The sequence below is a fragment of the Magnolia sinica genome, chromosome 8 (assembly GCF_029962835.1).
Source record: "Magnolia sinica isolate HGM2019 chromosome 8, MsV1, whole genome shotgun sequence".
NCBI lineage: Eukaryota > Viridiplantae > Streptophyta > Magnoliopsida > Magnoliales > Magnoliaceae > Magnolia > Magnolia sinica.
The window spans coordinates 55,718,300-55,737,859 of NC_080580.1; the positions used below are offsets into that span (position 1 = coordinate 55,718,300).

Sequence of the window (19,560 nt, forward strand, 5' to 3'; positions counted from 1 at the left end):
TCTGGGCTATATGAAGTCTGATCTCCATGGGAGTGACCACCTATGGTCCATATTCTAAAGAGAAACAGGTCCCCTCGGTAGTTGTTTGGGCAGTAGTTTGATATGCTCAGAGGACTTTTGGGAGTTCTTTAGCCCAAGCTCCGTTAGCGTTCTCGAGCTTGGTATGGAGATGATGCTTAATGATCTTATTAATAGCCTCGACTTGCCCATTCACCTCTAGATGTCATGGCAAGTAGACGTTGTGAATTTTGAGGTTCTTGCACATCTCCTGATACTGCTTATTATCGAATTATTTCCCATTATCCGAGACGATAGTACGAGGGATCTTTAACCTGCATATGATATTCTTCTAAATGAAGTTTGTGATCTTTTGCTTGGTTATCTTTGCTAACGGTTCTACTTTTGCCCACTTGGTGAAATAGTCGACAGCTACGACGACGAACTTGGTCTGACCTTTACCTATGGGGAGCGGATCGATAATATCGATCCACCACTGAGCAAACGGCCATGGCCTAGCCATAAGAGTGAGCTCTTCTGGCAGTTGACGAGGTATATTTACGAATCTCTAACACTTGTCGCATCTCTGGACGAGCTTCTGTACATTATACTAGATGGTTGGCTAGTAATAACCTTGTCGAATACCTTATGTGCTAACTCTCGTCCCCTAAAGTGGTTCCCGCAGATTCCTTCATGGATTTACCTTTAAATGTATTCTGCTTCTTCTGGTTGGATGCACTCAGGTAAGGAAGGTAGAATCCTATCTTGTATAGTATACCGTTGAGTATATTGGGCAGCTTTGATCTTTATTTGTTGTGCTTTCGTTCTATCTTCGGGTAGCTTGCCACTCTCAAGGTATTTAATGATTGGGTTCATCCAGGTTGATTCCAAGCTGACTGAAAGCACGAATGTGAGCTTGGCTTCATTAATGCTCGGTCTGGCTAGGAATTCGATCAGGATGGACCTTGGGATTTCATCCTCATCTGCTATAGCGAGCTTTGCTAACATGTAAGCTTTTGAATTCTCGGCCCATGGAATCAGGGTGACGCTACATTTCTGAAAATTGCCGATCAGTTCTTTGGCTATTCGTAGGTAGGCTTTCATATGTTCTTTCTTAGCTTGATAAGCATCGATTATTTGGTTGACGACCAACTGTGAGTCGCTGAAGACTTTGAGATGTTGAACCCCATATTTGCTGTTAATTTGAGTCTGATAAGCAAGCATATTTTGCTGTATTGTTGGAGGCTTAAAATCTAAATCTCAAGGCATGTATGATCAGGAGTCTCTAGGACTATCCTAACCCCGCTTGCCTTAGAATTGAATAAGACATCAACGTAAAGCGTCCACTTGGGTGGGTCGGGGACAGCCTGGGAGTCGGACAGTTTAATGATGTCTAGGGCAAGTTCTGGTCTGGGTAGGTCAGTTGTCGCTTGTTCTGGCTTGGGTAGGTCAGTTGTAGCTTGGTCCTTGATCAGATCTTACTCAGGGGAAGAAGTTAGCTCGACAATGAAGTTGGCCATTGCCTGACCCTTGATCATGGCTCATGGCTGGTATTTGATATCGAACTCATTTAATTCAATTATCCACTTAGTTAGCTGACCCGAAGCCTCAGGTTTTTGGAGGACTTGTCATAGTGGTTGGTCGGTTAAAACAATGATTATGTGAGCTTGGAAATATGGCCGTAGGTGTTGGGAAGAGATTACCAAAGCTAGAGCCAACTTTTCCAATGTGGGATATCTCGTCTCTCCAGGGATTAGAGCTTTACTAACGTAATAGATTGGGAACTATTTTCCCTCATGCTCTCTAATCAACGCTGAGCTAACTACTGTGTCGGATACAGCCAAGTATAACAAAAGAGTTCTCTTAGCTCGAGTTTAGAGAGCAAGGGGGGCGATCTTAGGTATTGTTTGAGTTGCTGAAAGGCTACCTTGCATTCTTCAGTCCAATCTACTATTTGTCTCCCCTTTAACTGTTTGAAGAAGGGGAGAAATTTGTCTGTAGCTCAGGACACTAAGCGGTTGAGAGCCGCTATTCTTCCAGTGAGCCTCTGTATGTCTTTGATCATCTTTGGAGACTGCATGTCGAGGAGGGCCTTAATTTTTTTTAAGATTTGCCTCGATCCCTCGCTAGCTGACCAAAAGACAGAGGAACTTCCCTAAGTTAACGCTGAAAGCGCATTTGCTCAGATTTAGCTTCATTCGGTATTTGCGAAGATGAGGAACATCTCCTCTAGGTCAGCTATATGGTCTATAACTTTGATGCTCTTGACGGGCATGTCGTCGATATAGACCTCCATTATTCGCCTTATTAGGCGGGCGAACATCTTGTTGACCAACCGCTGGTAGGTCGGTCCTGCAATTTTCAAACTGAAGGGCATCACACGGTAACAATAAAGCCTTTTGTGATAAAGGTGGTTTTAAATTTATTGCCAGGGTGCATTATAATCTGATTATATCCTGAATAGGTATTCATAAAACTTAGCAGCTCATATCCTGCTATACTGTCGACAAACTGATTGATTTTGAGAAGGGGGAAGCCATCTTTAAGGCAGGTTTTGTTCAGGTCTATGTAGTCAACATAGACCCACCACTTCCTGCTAGCCTTCTTGACCAGTACGATGTTGGCCACCCAGTCCGGGTAGTAGACTTCTTCAATGAATTCGACTTTGAGGAGTTTGTCGACTTCTTCTTCAATTACAACATCTCCTTGGTCCGAGAGCGCGTTGCTTCTGTCGAATTGGTCGGTAAGATGGATCAATGTTCAATCGGTGTGTGATGACGGTAGGATCGATGCCAAGCATATCTTCATGGGACCATGCGAAACCATCGGCATAGCATTGGAGAAGGCCTATCATCTGGTCTCATAGTGGCGATGTTAAGGATAACCCAATCTGGAAGGTCTTAAATGGGTCAGACTCGTCCAAAGGGATTGGAATGAGGTCTTCCATGGGTCGGCCTCTTTCCTAAGACTCTTTCTGTGGATCCAAGGATTCGATTGTCATTGCTTTATGCAGAGCTCTCAGTGCCATCACGTAGCACTGTCGAGGGTCGTATTGGTCACCTTTGACGGTTCCCACTCCTTGCTCCTTTGGGAATTTCTTAGTTAGGTTGTAGGTTGACACCACCGCTTGCAGGAGGTACAAAGAAGGTCATCCAAGAATGACATTATAGACAGACGGTTGTCGACCACAAGGAAGTCGACCATCACGGTGGTTTGATTTTTCCCATCTTTGGTCGAGAGGTGGAGCTGGATAGCTCCTTTAGGCATAACCTATCCGCCTGAAAAACCAATCAATGGAGTTTTTATAGGTCGGAGCAAGGACCAACCAACTCCCATTTTATCGAAGGCTTGGGTGAAGAGTACATCTGCTGATGATCTTGTGTCAATAAGAATTCGAAAAACCTTCCGATTGGCTATGGTTAAAGAGATTACCAGTGCATCGTCGTGAGGGTGGTGGATACCTTGGGCGTCTTCTTTAGTGAAAGTTATGTTACATTTTTTCCACATTTCTCTCTTTTGAAGGTCTTCCTAGGAGCAAAACTTTTTCTTCAGGACGGCTAATGCTCTAAGCATGTGCTTTCCAAGCATTATTCGAGTTGCCTCTACCTCCGTAACTGCCGAAGATGGTGCGAATCTCTCTAGTTGGCTAATTATTGATAGGTTGTTTGTCGCCTGCTACAATTCTGTTTTCTTCATTACTCACATATTCTCCGAGATGGCCGTCTTGAATGAGTTTCTCGATTTCCTGCTTGAGGTCGAAGTAGTTGCATGTATTATGCCTGTGATCCCGATGAAAGTAGCGATATTTGTTTTTTTACTTCTTCTATCAGGATTGGACCTCATCTTGTTCGGCCAGTGGAGAAGAAATTTGTCCTAGATTTCCATCAGAACTTGTTCTGGTGTCTTGTTAAGAGGTGTGTAAGTTTTGAATTACTATCGGGTTATTTGTTTGACTTGTGATCATCTCGAGATCGATCATCCTTTCTCTTCTTATTGGTTGAACTGGGCTCTACCTTCGTCTCCTCCTTAGCTAGGGGGTTTTTGCTTTGGGTGGCATCTTGTAAGATTCAGGACTCCTTGGCGTTAGTATACTTTTGCGATCGGTTCAGAAACTCAGCCATCATGGTAGGAGGATTCTTATCTAGAGAGAAGAGGAATGGCTTATCTCTTAGCCCACTCATGATATCATTCAGGGTGGTCTCATCTAAATGTTTCCGAACTTGCAATGCTTCCAGATTGAAGCGCTTAATGTAGTCCTTCAGAAGCTCACCTTCTTTCTAAATCATGTTTATAAGGTGGGAATGTGCTTTGAGCCTCCTTTTCCCTCTGATGATGTGTTAAAGAACAATTCCCTTACAAACCATGAAATGACACTTCTCCCAATTGAGTACCAAATTCTTTTCTTCACATCTTTTCAGCACACATTTAAGATTTTCTAAGCAATCGCTGAAAGATGGACCAAAGACCGAGAAGCTGACCATGAAGACCTCTAGATATTGCCCTTCCATGTCAGAACAAATACTTATCATACATTATTGATAGGTGGCGGAGGAATTACATAGTCCGAATGACATCCTTCAGTAAGCAAAGGTGCTAAAAGGACATGTGAATGTGGTCGTTTCTTGGTCTTCATGGGCTATCTCGATCTAATTGTAGCCCGAATATTCATCAAGGAAACAGTAATAGGAACGACCAGCCACCCTTTCCAAAATTTGATCGATGAAGGGTAAAGGGAAGTGGTCCTTATGACGGTATTCAACTTCCTATAGTCAATACACATTGTTCAACCAGTAGTGATTCTAGTTGGTACGAGTTCATTATTGGCATTGGCTATGATGGTGATTCCGGACTTCTTAGGAACCGCCTGAGTTGGACTCACCCATTGGCTATCGGATATAGGGTATATGATACTCACATCCAATAGCTTAAGAACCTCAGCCTTAACCACTTCTTTCATGTTTTGATTTAATCTATGTTGTGGTTACTAGGAGGTCTTCACATTATCTTTTACAAAATGTGATGAGTACAAATCGAAGGGTCGATTCCCTTGAGGTCCGCAATCGACCATCCAAGGGCTCCCTTATGCTTAATGAGATTAGAGATGAGCATACTCTCCTGTTCTTGCTCAAGGTGGGAAGAAATCACCACCGGGTATGTCTCGTCTTGCCTAAATAGGCATATTTCAAATTAGAGGGTAAATGTTTTAGGTCAAGATTCGGTACCTTGAGGTTAGACGGTAGAGGCAATACATCAGTTTGGGGTAATTCTTCAAATTGTGGCCTCCACCGGTTAACTTCAACTACCGGCACGGTATTAAGTTAGGCCCTCGTCTCCCTAATCATGTTATCATCAAAATCATGGGAGTGGGCTAGGCACATCTCAAGAGGGTCAGAGGATAAGGTCAAAAGAGTTCTATCTTCCATGAAAGAGTTAATCATGTTAATGTCGTGGAAATCGTCCTCATCCTTTGACTGTTTGCCTGTATTGAAAAAGATATTCAATTCCAATGTCATGTTTCCAAAAGACAACTCATGACTCAATTCTTGCAATTAATGATCGCATTTGATGTGGCAAGGAATGGGCGACCAAGGATGACGGGAATTTGAGTGCTCATGTCCATGATGAGCTGAGTATCCAAGACGATAAAATCTACTGGGTAGTAGAATTTATCAACTTGGACCAACACATCCTCAATTATCCCTCTTAGTATAGGAAATGAGTGATCAACAAGTTGTAATGTGGTTCAAGTGGGTTTTAATTCACCCAAACCTAGCTATTCGTAGACCGAGTAAGGAATCAAATTTACACTCGCTCCTTAGTCAAGAAGTTCGTGCTCAATTCGGTAGTTCCCAATTACACAAGTGACGGTTAGGCTACCGGGATCTTTGTATTTCTGTGACACATCTTGCTTTAGGATGGCACTCACTTTGTCAATTAAAAAAATTTTCTTTTGAATATTTTGCTTTCTTTTGGTCGTACATAAGTCTTTTAGAAATTTGACATATAAAGGTATTTGTTTTACAGCATCAAGTAGAGGAATATTGACCCTCATTTCAACACCTCTGGAATATCTAGAGAGATTTTGGTGCAACTTATAGTTAGGGAAATGGGGCAATCGACTTCCCTTGATGTTTCGGTTCTAATTGTTGTGGGATATGGCTAGATCTATCATTGCTGTCCTCTTCCGAGTCCTTAGGCTTTTCAGCCCCAACCGGAATGGTTTTGTCAATGGTCTTCCCAATCCTAAGCGTGGTGATAGATTTAGCTTGCTCCATCTGATTTGAAGAGCTTGGGTCGCTAACTTCATATTGCGATTTTGGATTGGAAAGAGGTTGAGTTGGAAGGCTCCCTTTATTCCCAATCACAGTTTTAGTCTCAAGTCCTTGTATGGCCTTTGTGAGGTCTTGAAAGACTTGTAGCATACCCTGATTGAAAAGCTCTTGATTTTGAAGATGCTTTAAAACTGGATCCTCCTGAGGTTTCCCTTGATGTGGAATTTGGTTAGGGAATCCTTGAGGTGTAATAGTTTATCCGTTTCTCCAACTAAAGTTTGAATGATTTCTCTAGCTGGGATTGTATGTATTAGAGGTGGGTCCATTGAAAGGTCTTTGGTAATTATTTACGGCATTGGATTGCTCATTCAATACCTCTTGAAAGGCAGGTATTGTTGGATAATTTTCAGTTGTTTGAATGTTGCAAGCACAACTACCGCAAACAGTTTCCTTAGCCTTATCCTTCTTTAATTTCATGGCCTCGAGTTTTCTTTTTAGATTAGCCACTTTAGCATTGATATCATCATCCTCTCTCAGGAGATATATTCCACCCCTCTCCTTGGATTGAGTCGACCTAGACACTGTTTGATTTTGGGGAGATGTCCCATGATTGTGTGTTTTCAGTAGTCCCACACATCATTGACATTTTTATTCATGAATTCCCCATTACACATTGTCTTGTCTAATTGGCACATGGGAGATGTTAGTCTATCATAGAAGAAGTTCGTGATGCGTTACGTTTCAAAACCGTGTTGTGGGCATGAACTGACAAGATCCTTGAACCACTCCCAACATTGGAAGAATGTTTCATCTTCCTTTTGGGCGAAGTCATGATCGACTTTCTAAGGGTGTTCTTCTTATGGTAGGAGAAAATTTTCTTTATGAACTCCCTTGTCATTCATTCCATCTACCAATAGATCGAGGATGTAGTGAATGCAACCACATCTTAGCTTTCTCTTTCAAAGAAAAAGGAAAGAGTTTCAGCCTGACCATATCATCGGACACATTTGGAAAGTATAGAGTGGCTATAATATTGTTAAAATCTTTCAAGTGTAGGTACGGACTTTTAGATTCAAGCCCATGAAATTTTGGAAGGAGTTGGATCACCCCTGGCTTGATATCCATGTGTCCCATATTTTTTAAAAAAACCATGCATGAGGGTGTACTCACCCCCGCCGGTTGTAAATAGTCTCGCAAAGTACGAGGCGGGGGTGCTTGATGCACCTTATTCTCATCCTGGACTTCCTCAACCCAAGGTTGAGGTTGTCTTCCCAGTTGATTGACCAGTTGATTGGCAGCCATCACTTCAATTAACTCTAAGGATCTCGAGTGGTGTCTAATCCTGTGATAGATAGATAACCCCTCAACCAATCCTCTTTCACTCAAAAGACATCGAGCATTATCACAGACCCACTTGGGCACGAAACACTCTCAGCCCTCAATTTTAAATTCTAACCTAAACCTAAAAGAAAGAAGTAAAATAGAAATCTAGAATTAGAAAGAGAGAGGGAATTAGAAAGAAATTACCAAGTTCGAAGTTCCTAAATTAAGATCCTGTAAAATAAAACAAAACAAGTTAGTTTCTAAAATAGAGATTCTAAAATTATAAAGTTTCTAAAAACAGAAATAGAAAGATAAGTTAGTTTCTAAAAATGAAATAAGGAAAGTAAACTATTTTCTAAAAAGGAAAGTTTTTTAAAAAAGCAACCTAGTTTCTTTAAAAAAATAGGAAAGTTTCTAAAAAGAGAAAAATAGAAAGTAAAAAGTAGTTTCTAAAAATAGAAAAGGAAATTTTCTAAACCTAAAAATAGAAAGTAGAAAAATCCTAATCTTAACCTACTTTTAAAACTAATCAATCTCAAAAAAACATAGCTGTTAGTCCCCGGCAACGGCACCAAAAAATTGTTCACAACCCCAAGTGCAGGGTCGCGATGTAGTAATAATCTCAGTAAGACCGAGGTCGAATCCACGAGGACTAATCTTGTGAGTCTATTATGAAAGTAATTAGAATCAAAACTAGGAGAAGATCTAACTTAAATTACGAAAGGATAGAGAGTAATTATGAGAAATTTAATGAAAAACTTAAGAAATTCAAAGGTGGGAACTAGGGTGTCCAGGGATCTACTTGCAGCTATTAGGATGTTTCCTTATTTCATTCAAGACACTCAGTTGGAATTGGAGTCCTATCCTATCCAATTGGAAGATATTCAATAAGATCAGATTTGAATTTCCATTGACCTAATTCTCAACGGATGAAAGTTATGAAGATTGGAAGTGATTCCATCACCTAACCATGCATAAGAGACAATGGTAGATAGAGTATACCGATCCAACAATTAACATGGGAGAAATGTGAAGGATAGAAGGGATTCCGTCACCCATCCATGCCTAAGGGATGATGGTGAACAACAGGATATCCTATTTTCACAAACTCCAAACAGAAAAAGAAAATACTTCAAGCTTATGCAGATCCATTGTAATTTCAATCACAATAAACCATTAAATACTAAAAGTATTCCTTAAATATCAAATCAAAGGAGTTCAACAATAACAAGAATCAAACAAGAAAAACATCCCAATCATGCTACAAGCTTCACCCCTTAGCCCTAGCTAAGGGATCTAGCCAACCATAGACATGATTAGATTAAAAACCCTAGAAGAAAGTATTAAAAACTAAGGAGAAGGGAAGAAGAACTCTTGGGAAGCAACTCCGCCCTTTTGCTCTACTCCTCCAAACCCTAGATATCCTAAAAAGTTCCTAGAAACAACTATCTATAAGCAAAGTTCCGTAAAATCACAAAACTGGATTTAATTTATGCAGTTCGCGTAATGCCTTCGATGTCATCGAAGGGGTTTGAATCCGGAAGTCGTACTTGTTCTTCTTTCGCACTGCGTAAGTCTTTGTGTCATCGAACCGTCTTTCGATGTCATTGAGCTAAGCTTCGATCCATCGAACAGGTCATCGAGTCATTGAAAATGTGTCCAAAACAGTCTAGCGAGTTGCTTCAATTTCTTTAATAAATTCGATGTCATGGAGCAGTCTTCGATGTCGTCAAGCACCTTCCTCCGAGTCATCAAAGATGTCTTCGATTAATCGAGAAAAGCACCCAATATATCCAGCAACCAACTTAATTTTTCCTCATAAATTCAATGTCATCGACCAGTGTTCGATGTCATCAAACAGATCTTCGATGTCATCGAACGGTTCTCGATGACAAAGTCTTTATAATTTCTGCGCTTGTTCTTTCAACTTCTTTCTCTACTTGGTTTTCTTGGATCTTGGGGTCTTGAAATCTTCAATCTTGGTCTCCGAAAATCCTTTCTTTGCTTTGGTGACTTTTGAGCACAAAATCCATGCTTTTAGCATTCTTTTTATTCCAAGCTCTTAAATTCACCTTACAACACAAACACATGTAAAATATACCATTATGCCATATTATGTTTATAAAACCAAGAAATAGATGGGGGATAACATGCAATATTTGACCCTCAACAATCAAGATCTTCAACGGTAGATTAAACCTCACATCCCATGACCAAAACACCTCAGGTATACAATCCCCATTTAAAAACACTTTAATCTATTCAAAACAACACAAGGAAAATATGTTTTATAGATTAGGTAATAGAAAACTAAGTTGGAAAGTTATATGAAAATTTTGTTACGTTTCCTACTTCTTTCATGTCATTGAACAATACTCAATGACATCGAACATACTTGTTCAATGACATCGAAGGTGTCTTGATGACATCAAATAAGTGACTTAGAATGTCCAGTGAGCTCAAACTAAAATTCATGGAAAAGTCGATGACACGAACAACTGTTCGATGACATCAAACACCAACTTTTGATGACATCGAAAGTGACTCGATGACATCGAAGAATGACTCTCAGATGTCCAGCAATCTTAAGTAGAAATTCACTTGAAAATTTGATGACTCGAACAACTATTCGATGACATCAAACATCAACCTTTGATGACATCGAAGGTGTCTTGATGACATCGAGAATTGAGCAATTTATGTCCAGCAAACTCTAGAGGAAAAGCACTTAGAAAAATTTGAGGAATCGAACTGGATTCGATGACATCGAACATCAACCTTCAATGACATCGAAGATGTCTCAATGACATCGAGAATTTGGCAATTTATGTCTAGCAAACTCTGGAGGAAAAGCACTTGAAAAATTTGAGGAATCGAACTGGATTCGATGACATCGAATAAAGATAGAAAAGAGTCCAGCAATTTTTAAACCTTTTTTCAATAAAAATCTTGTATCATCGAACTGTCACTCGCCGAAATCGAAGGTGGCCTTCGATGACATTGAACCTAATTTAATTACATTGAATGCAGAAAGATTCTGCCCATTTTATTTTCGTTGGGATTTTTGCCTTTATATTTGGAAGGTTGTTTTCGAAGTTGACATTGAGAAAAAGAGTGAGCTCTGAGAGAGTAATTGCTTACCTACCATCATAAACCCTTTTTCTCATGGAAGTTCATCCTTTAACCCCTTTTAAAATATAATCATTGAATATTAATAGATTGGATTGGAGAATGAACTTCATCATTCAAGGATCTTCCAGCAACTTAATGGAAAATCATTGCGCTGAAATCTCTTGAATGCCTAATATGCTGGAATCTCTTTGTCACTCAAAGATCAATATTCTTTAAGAGTAGATTCCCCTAAAAACCTTGACCCAACTCCGACAACTTGCATTGGGAGCATCTACAGCATTGCGGTTCAAGGGAGCTGAAGATTCTTCATCATCAAGGAGATCAACTTCATCATGTGCTAGAAATGGGGCTCACCTACTTTCAAGTAAGTCATTAGAGTCCATAGAATCTGAAGATCCTTTCTTATGTAGGATTAGTTTTTAGGTTGTATTTCACAAACACACTAAGACCTTTTGCAGGCCTCCAAGGAGAATACGTATAGAATCCTTGTGTAGGATTTATAGTACCTTGTGTAGGTATGATTGATTGTCTTTTGTAGACATGTATGATTGTCTTGGGTAGACAATTCCTTGTGTAGGATATATGTGTCTTGTGTAGAAAATACCTTGTGTAGGTTGTGAAGGTTTATGGTTAACCTGATTTAAAACCATCACATAGTTAATCCGGCACACTCTAGGGTGGGTGAATCAGCCGAGAGTAGAGTAGGCATGTAGCCGAACCACTATATACCACTGTGTTTGTGATGATTCTTTCATATTTGATTTGATTGATTAATATGTGTAAATGTGTTGTATTCATGTTTTACTAAACTTAGATCTATTCAATGCCTTAGAACATGAATGTGAATGATTCTTTGATGATCTTATTGAACTAATTTTAAGTTGGTAAACATCACAAAATAGTAAGATCAGAATTTAAGAAAAGTCCTATTCACCCCCCTCTAGGACACTTTGACCAATTCCATACTTCTACTATAGTGTTTACACCGCAATTTCAATTGGTATCAGAGCGGGTTCCTCTTAAGGGTTTAACAACTAAGAGGTGATCTTGATTGAAGTTGGAAATTATGGCCAAAGGAGAGGGATTATCAGTTTCTAGACCACCTGTCTTTGATGGTTTAAATTATGCATACTAGAAAGCTAGGATGTATTATTTTCTTCAATCTCTGGATCATCATGTTTAGGAATAGTTGAAAATGGATATGTGCCACCAATTGATCAAGTGGTACTCGATAATGGCACAACTATTACCAAACCCAAATCTAAAGAGATGTGGACTACTTTTGACAAAGAAAAGAAAAATTATGAAGCTAAAGCCATGAATGCTATTTACTGTGCAGTATCACAAGAAGTATTCAATCAAATTAGCATGTATGGTACGTCAAAAGAAGCATGGGATCTATTGGAAACAACCCATGAAGGTACTAGCACAGTAAAAAGATCCAAGCTTCAACTTTTGACATCACAATTTGAACACATCAGGATGGAAGAACATGAGACCTTTATGGAGTTTTTCACAAAACTAAACATCATATGCAACTCCATGGGTGGATTAGGAGAGAAAATTCTGGTATCTAAAATCTATAGGAAAATTCTGAGATCCTTACTGGAATGGTTTAAATCCAAAGTTACAACCATTGAAGAATGTAAAAACATAGATGAAATGAAAGTAGAAGAACTAGTAGGTTCACTACAAACCTTTGAACTACACTTCAAACCACCCACAAAATCCAAAAGTAATGCCCTCAAGGCCTCTAAAAACATAACCATGATTGAGGAAGAGGAAAGTGAAAATGAGGATGTTGATGAGGAAGTGGCTCTCTTGGCTCAACGGTTCAAAAAATTCTTCAACAAGAACCGTGGAAAACCGTACAACAATAAGGGGAAACACTTGGAAAATAAACGCCAAATAGACAAATCTTTTAGAAAGTCTAAAGAACCTCAATGTTACAATTGCCAAAAATATGGGCCTTTATCCACTGAATGTCTTGCTAAGAAGAAAAAAGGAAAGGCTATGACAGCAACATGGGATGACACTGATGAATCAAATTCTGAATCCAGTAATTTTGAAAGTGATGGAGACCAAAAGTCTTTAAAAATACTTATGGCCTTCACCTCCACTGTCATTCCCAATCCAAAGGACAATGAGGAAATGGATGAACCACAAGCCAAAGGGACACTCCCGTTAGATGAAGAAGAAGAAGAAGAAGAAGAAGAAGACGAAGAAGAAGAGGAAAAGGATAACATTCATGATGCTTATGATCAACTCTATATCCATAACATTAGTGTCCTTAAGAAACTTGGTATTGCTGAAAACAAAAACAAACAGTTACAAAGAGATCTGCATAAAACTCTAGAAATTAATACCCACTTGATAAATATTTGGCAATGTCGTATGGAAAATGATAAACTAGAAAGGACAATAACTTCCCTCACATCTGAAATACTGAAATTAAACAAACAGATTGAACATCTATAATCAGAGAATATGCACCTAAAGACAGAAAATCATAAACTTAGATTAGATGCAGAAAAATCATAGTAATCTGTTGAACTTAGTCATAGGTTCTCCCAAAGTAATGATAAACTAGAGAGACTTCTAGGAATGGGAAGAAATCAAAAGGATAGGAGAGGTTTAGACTATGAAATCTGTAAGCCAAACTCTTTTCCTGCACCACCCGTGACTAAGAAAATTGTTGCATCTGGAAGGAACACAAGGAACACTCCCATTTGTCATTCATGTGGAGACTTGGGACATTATAAGTTTGAATGTCTTACATTTGGTAAGTCTCACTTCACTTCCGGTTTGAACTTTTCTGGTAAATTTAAGCCAACCGGAAGAACAATACAAAAACCAAAGAGTCCTTCAAAACACACACCAAATGAAGGAAGGAAACATCCTACTCCACCCAAAATGACAAAAAGGATGGAGGAGGTACTTAGTCAGGTAGCTCAACTGAATCAAAAAATTGAAGAGTTGATGAGACATGGGAATATGGTTTAGTTACCCAAGAAATCCAAAAGGCCCCAAGGAGATGACAAAGTATCATCTCCAAAGAAGATTATCACCAAATGGGTGATAAAGAATAAGAACAATTACCTAGTAATTCATATCGCTCTTAAAGAAAGCAGTAGTTCGAAGTGGTATCTTGATAGCGGTTGCTCGAGACACATGACAGGTGACCAAACACATTTCTATGCATATTCAGAATTTCATGGTGGGTCGGTCACATTTGGAGATGGGAGCTCCGCTAAGATAATTGGGCAAGGAACAATAGTTGGCCCGGGATTGCCCAAGATTGAAGATGTTCTTTGTGTAGAAGGATTAAAACACAATCTCCTTAGTATTTCCTAAATCTACAACAAAGAACACTTGGTCACATTCTCCAAAAATGTGTGCAAGATCTCAAACCTTACAGGAAAATTTATTATGAGAGGTCTTCGCACAAGTGATAACTATTACGCAATTAAAAGTAGTGGGGAGAATGTTTTACCACAAGATGCCTCATGGTTGTAAACAATGAGTCCGAGCTATGGCACCAAAGGCTTGGACATGTCCACTACTGGAAGTTGGCTAAGCTAAGCTCAAAAAATTTGGTGAGAGGTCTTCCCAAGATTCGAAAGGAAGAGAAGATTGTATGCGGTGATTGTCTTAAAGGCAAACAGATAAAAGTTGGACATAAAAAGACAACCATTGTAGCAGCTTCCAAACCTCTTGACTTATTACATATGAATCTAGTGGGTCCCACCAAAGTTGAGAGCCATAGTAGAAAAAGATATTTTTTGGTAGTGGTAGATGATTACTCTAGATTCACGTGGGTCGCTTTTCTTCGGGAAAAATCTTATGCATTTGATGAATTCCTGATAATGGCAAAATGACTCCAAAATGAGAAAGGATGTTGCATTAACCGAATAAGGAGTGATCACGGGGAGGAGTTTGAGAATGATCGATTCTGAAAGTATTGTGATGAAAGTGGAATCTGACATGAATTCTCAGCCCTAAAAACACCACAACATAACAGAGTGGTTGAAAGAAAGAACCGGGTGTTGCAAGAAATGGGCTCGGTTATGCTGAATAGCAAAGACATGGCCAAAAGCTTCTGGGCCGAAGTTGTAAATACTGCCTGCTACATAATTCATAGGGTATATCTTAGAGCAGATTTAAATAAAACTCTGTATGAGTTGTGGTATGAAAAGCAACCTAGTGTGAAATGTTTTCATGTCTTTGATGGAAAATGTTACATCCTTAAAGATAGAGAACATCTAAGCAAATTTGACTCTAAAAGTGATGATGACATTTTCCTAGGATATTCCCCAAACAGTTGTGCTTATAGAGTGTATAACTTAAGGACTCTTACCATTCAAGAATCTGTCAATGTGGTTGTTGATGACCAACCCCATAACGAGAACAGTCCTACAATTGATGTTAAGGATAATGTGGATTCATGTAAAATAGGAAAATCTGATAACAAATCTACCTCCTCACATGAACTTTAGCCGTTGAACAACATACCATTCATTAAGGATCATCCTCTCAATCAAATCATTGGAGATCCTGATGACGGAGTGAAAACTCGACGTCAGCTTGAGAATATTTATAGTCATTTTTGCTTCACCTCAAAGATTGAGCCCAAAAATGTTATAGAAGCACTCCAGGATGAATACCGGATTACAGTTATGCAAGATGAGCTACAACAATTTAAGAGAAATGAGGTGTGACAACTTGTTCCCAGACCACTTAGTACAAATATCATCAGAACCAAATGGATCTTCAAAAATAAATTCGATGAATCTAGGAATGTGGTAAGAAATAAAGCAAGACTTGTGGTGCAAGGATATTCACAAATAGAGGGCGTCGATTTTAATGAAATGTTTACCCCAGTAGCGCGTCTTGATTTTATTAGGATTCTTATGTCTATTGCATGCACTTTACAATTTAAACTGTTTCAAATGGACGTCCAAAGCGCCTTTCTCAATGGTGTACTTGAGGAAGAAGTATATGTTGAACAACTAAAGGGATTTTTAGATCCTAAGTATCCTTAACATGTATATCAATTGAGCAAAGTGCTTTATAGCCTTAAACAAGCACCCTGTGCATGGTATGAGCTCTTAACACATTTTCTACTAGACCACCAATTCTGTAGGGGGAGTGTTGATAAGACACTATTTATGTAAAAGATAGAGAATACCTTACTCATTGCCCAATTTTATGTGGATGACATTGTTTTTGGATCCACTTGTGAAGATGTTGCTCATAATTTTACTGAATTAATGAAAACTGAATTCGAAATGAGCATGATTGGTGAGCTGAATTTCTTTTTGGGGCTACAAGTGAAGCAAATGCACAATGGGATGTTTGTATGTTAGTTGAAATATGCAAAAGATCTAGTGAAAAGATTTGGACTTGAATTTGGACATACTCATCATACTACCATGAGCACCCCACTCAAACTTTCCAAAGATACTAATGGCAAGAGTGTGGATCAACACTTGTACCGCAACATGATAGGTAGCTTACTATACTTAACTGCGAGTTAACCGGATATAGCTTTTAGCTTAGTGCATGTGCACGATTTCAGGCTGATCCAAAAGAATCACACCTATCTGCGGTTAAAAGAATTATTAAATATGTGGCTGGAATTACTAATTTCGGTTTGTGGTACCCGTTTGACACATCTACTATCATTGCCGGGTATTCCGATGCCGATTGGGCTGGAAATATAGATTATCACAAATCAACCAGCGCTGGTTGTTTTTACATCGACAACTGTCTTGTATCTTGGTAAAGTAAAAGACAAAACTCAATATCCTTGTCTACTGCTGAGGCCGAATACATAACTGCCGGTAGTTGTTGCACACAACTTCTTTGGATGAAGCAAATGTTGTTGGATTATGGCATTGAACAAGCTACAATGAAACTTTTTTGTGATAACACTAGTGCCATCAATATTTCTAAAAATCTAGTCCAACATTCAAGAACAAAGCACATTGACATCTGACACCATTTTATACGAGAACTTGTCGAAGACAAGATTATTACATTGGATCATGTGCCTACCGAATGACAACTTGCCAATATCTTAACAAAGCCTCTATGTCACACCCCAAACCCAAAAATTGAGGTCACAAATTCTCGATTGCCGAATTCGGTGCCGACAGCCTCCGTGTAACCCCATTCTTGGCTCCCAGCGTCCATACACCAGATTCTGATCCTAGGATCATACAAGGAGGATTTTCCAACGTACATTTGTCTCATAAGAAGCATAACTACAAGTATACCCAAATCACAAAGGCAACATCATCATCACATATCCACTAATATAAACATTTGAATACAATGTCGAAAGGGAAATACATATGTCAAAAATTAAAGTTTCAGAAGACGCCGCATGCTCCAAGCCCCATTCTGCTGTAACCTAATGCCACCTTCACGCATCTATCGTGAATAAGCTTATAGAAAGCTTAGAGGGTGGTGAAAGTGTGTACATAAGATAAGTGTCAAGAACATAAATGCCATAATCATACAATATCAGAAATATCGGCAAGATCATGAATCATACGATATCAGAGCAATTGGAAATACTGCAAGTCCATAAAAATATCATCAACCTCATCCAAGATATGCGATGAAAAGACGTAGCAAGTCAATATCATATACTGAGAAAGTAATGTAGGTCAGTTATGCAATGCGAATACATAATGAGTTAAATATCAGATATCGATGATACAATACCATATGCATTTCTGAAGAGCTATGAATACCATCAGTCTCATCTAAGTCATATGAATGCAGAAACATAGCAACCCAAAATGCCATATACTGAGGATGTAATGCAATATGTAATATGTGATGCAAATGAAATGACCAAGCTGCAGTGTGAAGTCGGGATGATAGTATGTAGTATCGTAAGCTATGGGGCCCATCACAAGGGACTTCTATCCAAACCAGTCCCATACCTAAATTTGGATAGCCAGCCTCAATGTAGTAGACTCCTGATCTAAGGTTAGTCGTGCACCCAACTGAAATCTTTGCCATTATGAAGGTACATAATAATTAGTTGCACACCACCAACCCGAGTGGATAGTGAATGAATGAATGAATGAATATGCAACTCCTACTTGATAAGTCCACATATCAGTACGGTTTCTCTCTGGGATCATCACCGGGGTCTAATTCACTCTACATGCAAATCGCCGCCCACTGACACATGACTATGCAAGTAGAAGAGACCTCACTATCTGCCTATCTAGTAGTTAGCCAATATCTACCTGGCACGTCGATAGCGGACCCATTCATGAGCTGGTCAAACTCAGCCTAACAATGCCTGTTGAGGCATAAAAAGAGAGGAAAGAAGTAGAAAGGAGCATTGTGCCCAAACTGTTGTGCGCAACTCGTTATGTGGAATTGAGTGTTGTGCACATATGGTTGTGCGCAAATCGTTGTGTGGAAAAGCACCTTGCAATGAAGATATTCGCACATTAATTTCCGCACAATGGACCCTGTACAAAGTTTGACGCACAACAGATTCCACACAATGGAATCTGCACAAAGTATGCTGCACAATGAAGTCTGCATAAAGGAGGAGCGTACAGTACTTACATGGCATATTCACATGTATGAGAGAGCTATAAATACCCCTTGACCCCTCTAAAGGGGTCATTAGCAACCAATCGTGGCAAGAGAAGAAATTGCAGAAGAAGAAAGGTAGAGCCCGCAACTGTTGTGCGAAACAGGAGTTGTACGACGCACAACAGAAACCAGCGCATAACACCGCTGGCGCACAACAGAAGCCAACGCACAACACTATTGGCGCACAACAGAAACCAACTTACAACATGAGTCAACGCACAATGGTTTCCTCCAGCATACAATGGTCTCTGTCAGCACACAATGGTTTCTGTCAGCGCACATCGGCCTTTGACAACGCACAATGGCTTTTGACAGTGCACGATGACTTTTAGCGCATTGTTTAACATTATAATTTAATGTTTTATACATTTATACATAATTTGGGTGCTAAATACTGATTTGCACTATAATTCATAAGTATTCTATTTGGAATCAAAGGAGAAAGGGATATAAAGAACTTAAAATATATAAATAAAGTGATTCTCTTTCTTGTTTTCTTCTGGTAATCAATTCAATGAATGAAATTTCCCAAACAAAATGTATTTGTTTCTTGTTTGAAACAAAATGGTGACTTTGTTGGGGAACTTTCATATTCATTTTAATATTAACCTAAGAATTACAAGGGAGATAATCACAACTGTTTGGCATCTTCAAGGCGCCAAAATGGTGACTCTCAATGGGAACATCTTACCTTTCATCTCCAAAATAGAATACAATTCAATATAGGTCCTAATTTTCCTTTATTTCATGAATATGAATGACAGGAGAAGAAGAACATTGCAACCAACCAATCAATGGTAGCCGTTCAAAGCAATATAAATTTCTACTTCACCACGACAAGATTTGTTGTGGAGTATACTGATAAACGAACTGGATTTAGTGAAAGTAAAGTGGTAGTAGACAAGCAAACAGAACCACAGGTAGCTGTTATAGTCATGACTGCTTTGTCAGTAATGCAAGGAGAAAAAAAATGAATGGATTGTCATCACTCACAGAAGGACAAAGACTTAGGATGCAACTGTAACAAGAACAAACTCGCTGTTGAGAAGAGTTGGGGGGCCGATAACATGAAATGTCGTCAAAAAAAATTCTGAACTCGCCTCTTCTACAATATACCCCATGTGACCAGTTCCGTAGCTGACATCGCGTGATTTCCCAGCTTTGACGACCCCAAGAACCAGATGGACGAAAGAACAAAAAGGCAAAG

At 39.2% G+C, this 19,560-nt stretch overlaps 1 non-coding gene across 1 annotated transcript; it reads left to right on the forward strand.

Moving 5' to 3' along the window:
* Positions 1-7,013: 7,013 nt before the first annotated feature.
* LOC131254581 (small nucleolar RNA R71) lies at positions 7,014-7,119 on the forward strand. Its single transcript, XR_009175700.1, has one exon. It is a non-coding gene; the product is annotated as a small nucleolar RNA R71 (small nucleolar RNA).
* Positions 7,120-19,560: the final 12,441 nt, after the last annotated feature.